The sequence below is a fragment of the Brassica oleracea genome, chromosome C5, assembly GCF_000695525.1.
Source record: "Brassica oleracea var. oleracea cultivar TO1000 chromosome C5, BOL, whole genome shotgun sequence".
Taxonomy (NCBI): Eukaryota; Viridiplantae; Streptophyta; class Magnoliopsida; order Brassicales; family Brassicaceae; genus Brassica; species Brassica oleracea.
In genome coordinates, this window is record NC_027752.1 from 39757539 (window position 1) to 39763910 (window position 6372).

A 6372-nucleotide genomic window follows, 5' to 3' on the forward strand; every position below is an offset into this window, starting at 1 on the left:
GAACAGTCCCTATCCCAAAATCTACATCTGTGGTAGGTTCATCTAACCTATCGGCAGTTTGAGGTTCACTACTACTACCATACTCAAATCTTTCTCCATGAAGATACCAAATCTTATAACCACGTGTAAATCCTTTCAAATATAAATGACTCCATACTTCCATTTTTTTGACACGGATATTATTCTTACAAGTAGAACATGGACATAATAAATACTTACTTGTTCTTGCTTCCGGTTGACTTTGAACCACCCCCATGCAAACCGTTCGATTTTAGGTTGTTCTTGTCTATCTCCTTCCTCTTCACCCGACGGTAAATTTTCTTCATATGCATCATATACCATCTGAACAGTCCCTATACCATCTGAACAGTCCCTATCCCAAAATCTACATCCGTGGTAGGTTCATCTAACCTATCGGCAGTTTGAGGTTCGCTACTACTACCATACTCAAATCTTTCTCCATGAAGATACCAAATTTTATAACCACGTGTAAATCCTTTCAAATATAAATGACTCCATACTTCCATTTTTTTGACATGGATATTATTCTTACAAGTAGAACATGGACATAATAAATACTTATTTGTTCTTGCTTCCGATTGACTTTGAACCACCCCCATGATATCTTGAATACCACGTGCGTATTCCTCCGTAAGTAAATTTGTATTTGGATCCATATGAGGTTGATCTAACCAAGAACGAAAATTATAAGGAGGACCCATAATTTATATTGTTTTGTTGTGATTTCAATGAATGAAGGAGAGGTCGTATTTATAATGAATCTGAAAAACTTCCCGACGGAAAAGATTCGTCAGTATTCCGTCGGGAAACATAACGGCTAAATTAACGTCCTAAACTCGTCGGTGTTCCGTCGGTAATTTAAACGGATACTAACGGCTACATAATTCGTCGGTATTTCGTCGGGAAGTGCAACGGCTGCAAATTCGTCGATATTCCGTCGGGAAGTGAAACGGCTGTTCAATCCGTCAGTATTCCGTCGGAATATACCGACGGAATTCTGACCGAATACCTAAATGGTCGGTATTGCGTCGGTATTTTGTCGGTATGTGTCAATTTTTTGCAACGGTCATATATTTGTCAGTTTTTTATCGGTTTTCTGTCGAGATCGTATGACCAAATACCGACGAATGTATTCTGTCAGGATTTTCCGACGCAGTTCCGACGAATTTGCCGAAATATATTTCCGACAAGTTTTCGTCGGAATTCCGTTGGAAAATCCTGACAGATTGTTTTCGGTCGGTTTTTCCGTCGGTATTGTCCGTGTTTTCTTGTAGTGAAGGTTCGAAAAATTCATAGGCGTAACGCGTACGGCACATACAGATCTAGCGAGTTATTAGAAATGCGGGAAAAATCGGAGAGTACGCGGAGCATAATTTTTATAAGGTATTTAAATTTTAAATTTTTTACAGAATATAAAAGTTGAATATATGTTTATGTCATTAGAAAAGACGAAGATGGTGTGGTCCAGTGGTTAGTACAGCATTCTTAATGACTAGACCCGGGTTCAAATACCAAAGAGTGCAACTTTTACCTTTTTATTAATGAAAGGGCAAAATCGTAATTTCATCTGTCTTCTTCGAGTGGACTAGACCCGGGTTCAAATGCCAAAGAGTGCCCAAAGAGTGCATCTTTATTAATCTCAAAATCGTAATTACCTACAATATCAAGTGGACACAGATTGATCCAAAGTTGTGGGGACAATGTGGTTCATATATAAAAGAAAATGTGTCTTTTTATTTTATTTGAAGGAATAAACAATCAAGAAATGTCCAAGGAAGAAGAATAAACAACTTGCGTGTGTAGTACCATTTTCTTTTTCATGATCCGATCTACTTTTTTCTAATTAATGTTCTGAAAATCTTTTGGTTTGCTATATATGTAGTGGGGCTCTATAGTCAAAATATGCTGCTATGGAATCAAACAAGTAACATAGAATAAAAATTGTACCCAAATGGGTTATCTGCAGAGAGAACACATGACACATGCAGATAATACAACACCCCCCCTCTGTTCTCATTTTCTATTTTACTTTTTCTTGAAAAGAAACAGTCAAGAAAAAAGTGCTAAAGAGAATACAAAAAGAGCTAATGAGTTTAAAATACATGTAGATACTCATGAGTTATCAATTATGGAACAGTGGGAAACAAAAGGATTAGAGTAATTCAGGAATCATAATTGCTAGGAACCAAAATCAGTTTAAACTAGAATCCAAGGATCAAAAAGTGCCCCCACACACAAAAACACACATGCTTTGTATGCATATGGTTCTATTGAATGGTCATTTGATTCCACTCATTTGAAAAAAAGATAAAGGTAGGACAGACTCTAAGCCTAACATAGCTACCTAACATTTTGTACAGTCACAGACTTGCTACTCACAAAAACATTCATATTCTCCATTTCACTTAACCATATCACTTTTTGTTTTGTTTAATAACCCAAAGATCTACTGAGAAAACTTGTCTTCAAGAGTGATTAAGTAACCTAGAAATGAACTCAGGGTTACTATGATGTGTTTGTTAGTTGTTCACACTTCATTGTAGAGTGAATCTGAAGAAAAAAATGAAATGAACAGAAATGACAGACCAGCCTCTTCTTTAAACCCTTACAGATTAAATCAATCATATGAAACTTCAAATCACTACCTACTGAAAAGAAGGGTAGGAAACAAAGAACAGATAAAGAGAATGCAATACTCCTAATGTGCACGCAATGTGAATTCAATAACCATGGCATGGGTTTTCATTTTTCAACGATGGGATTTTGATAAGCTTCACAAGTTACTTATTGATTGAAAACGAGAGAAACAAAACCGAATCATTTAGAAGAAACAAAACAAGATTTGATCAGATGTTGATTAGCAAACCTGATCGAAGAAAATACACTCTCCCCTGTAATATTCTCTCTGCTTTATCACTTCCTATCGACAATATGGGCAACAAAACGAAAAAGAGATAAAGATAGAGATTCCTTCGCGGTTTCAAGACAAACCCGGAGCTCGAGAATGAGGAGAAGAAAAAGAAAAAGTGTTAAGCTTTCGAAGTTTGGAGAGAGAAAGAGGCGTAGACTAGTAGGGGGAGGTGAAAGAGTAAATGACAGAGAGAGGAGAAGCAGAGTGAGCCTTGGGAAGTTCAAAAGACTCAAGTTTCCCGATATACCCTCGTAACTTAAGAGATATTTACACCGACATTGACGCTTGACGCTGCGGAAACGTCGAAACGGAAAGGGTGTTGTTGGTAAGTACGCAGACAAATACAGATTTATGACATGTTTTTCTAAATTGCTACTACGTACGTAGTCAAGACAAAACGCATACCATACGGTTAGGAAAGTTGTTGTCGCGTACATGCGTGAAGACCGGTCCGTCCTGTACGAGTGTGGTTAGAAAAGTGACACGTGGCAAGCAAAGAGCGGAACGATCACACATTTGAATCGCTTTGCATAACTCAAGTTAATGGCTGATTATTACATAATAATCAACGAGAATTTGTAGGTTAAGTTTCTATTACTTGATAAAATATTCTGCATACGTACGTAAACACAGAAGAGACACAAAAATAGCGCATCATTCCACAAACTTGTAATCAAATCTTAATAATTTAAATTTAAGAAAAGTCCAACTTGCATAAAGACAGCTAACTAGCAAGACTGGTTTTACACTAATTACGTGTGAAAAACAGAACAAGTACAGTTGTATGTCTTATATCGATGGAAGCAAATCAAGGATGCTAATTGCCAAATCCAACGTTTGAATTTATCAAGAAGTTACTACAACTAAACAACTGTTGGTCTTATAATGGGTTTAAATGTAAGCTTACTCTTATAGCGGTAGCTATACATACGGTTATGAATGCTATACATACGGTTATGAATACATGGAGTGGAGCTGGTAACGGAATAAAGTTCAGACAACTGAATTTCAATATTCAAAAGAAAAATTGAGAGCAATGAGCGAGGCTAGTACATGTAGGCTTCCCTTTAGATGACCCTTTATTTGATACTTTGATACAATAGAGTGGTTTTCTATTTACACAATCACACACATATATAGTTATGGAGTAGTACTGTTGATTTACCTGGAAGACAATAGAGAGTAAAAAGGAGGTATTGATGTTGATTAGACAAATCGTAGAAGTGCTTATGATCTGTTTCAGCTTTTTTTCCTTCTTGTTTTCTAATTATTTTGTCTTTTCTTCAGGACTTATAGTGGGTAAGCAAGCATTTAGCACCATCCAACAGGCGCATCCAAGGTAGGACCATTAATGGACTCAGTAATGGCCCTATAAAAAGGCCTAGTAACAGAATCAACAATAATTATCATTTTTAAACACTAGTAACCACAAAAGGTAATTTCCACAAGAAAAGAACACAGTAACATTAGTACATTACTGCTTTGGAAAAGAACTGTTCCCATCTGCACATTGGTTTGGTTTGATTCTGTCTATGGTTCGATTCGACCATAACTTGTACTTGTGAAGCTACAGGAAAGAGATGGGAGAATCTAAGAGCTATACTTGATCTTTTAAAGACTTTGTTTATTTTACCCATCGTCTTTACTCTTCTTTACAGCTTCTAAGCTCCAGCTGCTGGTAAATTACCAACTTAGTTTTTATTAATTTTTTTATAAATTTTTGATCAGCAGTGATTGATTTGGGTGCTTTTTTTTTTCTGCTCACTCACTTTCCTAGTCATCAGTTTAGTTCTAGTTGGTAATTAAATTGATAGTTAACTTACTCTATATTCTTCTTATGAACTCGCTGTTGAGTTTGATGCCATATTTGCTGTAAATGGAAACCAGGTTCGTTGGTTAAGCACATGTCCTCGGTCGATCAACTTAATAGCAACATCATCAAAATCACTCCTCCCTTATCCCACTGTAAATAAAATGCAGTATGTTTTATACTGTTGGAGATTGTTTTGACTTTGTTTATAATATGTGCGTGCAGACAGCAGGGGAAGATTGGTGGCTGGATCATTTCAAGGTAAAACGGGACATGCTGATGGAAAACATAGTGAGGCTCGTTTTAATCATCCTAAAAGGAGTCACAGTGGAATGTTTATGTCGCTGATACTTCGTGGAATGTTTATGTCGCTGATACTTCGAACCTAGCCATAATTGGAGGGAGATTCAGGTATGCATTCTTATTTTTTGAACAATTATCAAACTTGAATGATGTAAAGAGCCCTTTTTGAACATTTTCATTCACAGGTGTCATTACTATAGCTGGAGGGAAATCATATGTAGCTAGGTTGTAGAGATGGACTATGCTCAGTTCTATGCCTCGGAAGAGGGATCAAGGCGTCGCCATAGAGATAAAACAACCGAGACATAACCAAAGACAGCAGCATCAGATACGGTGAAGCCTGTAGAGTACAGTATAATAATGAAGGATTGTTGATTTGTTTCATACTCTAATTTGCTTTTTGTTGCTGTTAAAGAATTTTCTCTCTATGTGTTTCTTTTTAAATCCACAGCTTTTCTTCCAAAATATAAATCTAATCACCAGAAGGAAAAGATGACTCCCTTTGGTAAGAATATCTGTGGCTGATTGTTTCCTGCTATTTGTTGCAGAGTCAGTGAAAGCTGAAAACAAGACCAGCAAAGAGTTTCGAGACCATGTACAAATCAATATTTTCAAGGGTCTAAAGCAGTGTTTTGAAACCCGACCCGTAATAGTTTTAGTGATGTTAAGAGTAATCTGAGTGTTTAGAGAAGATTAAAATAAGTTTAGAGAAGATTAAAGTCTAAAATGAGATTAAGAGACTAGAGAGAGTTTTAGAGAGACTAAGAGAGACTCATAACTTGCTTAATCTTATTAATGATGAGGTTACAATATATATAGAGAGATCAGATACAAGGGTTTCCATTTGATCACTATTCTAAGCATGTGGAGTCAAAGGGAAGAGGCTCCTCATTTCAAACTCAGCCAATGAGAGTGTGATCGTGTGTGAGGCATCTTGGACTGAGATGCTTTGCCTTTCCAGCCTGTCACAGCCTGTCAAGGCTCTCCATCTTATCCACAACCTGATCCTAACCTCAGCGCACACTCCTCTCTTCCTGGTAAGTTTCCCTTTACCCATTTCACTCTCAAGTAACTCCTTTCACTAAGGTAACTCCCTTTTAACCTTTTTTTACCACATTAACTAATATTTACTGTGGTAACTTTCTCCACCCAAGTAACTTCAACACTCCATAACTACTCCTCATCTTAACACTCCCCCTCAAGCTTAGCTTTGTGAAAGTCTAAGCTTGGACAGCCATGAGATCTTCCTCATTAAAAACCTCACTAAGGAAAACCCATTGGGACAAAACCTTAATGAGGGAAAAAGAGTAAAGATCTCATGACTAAG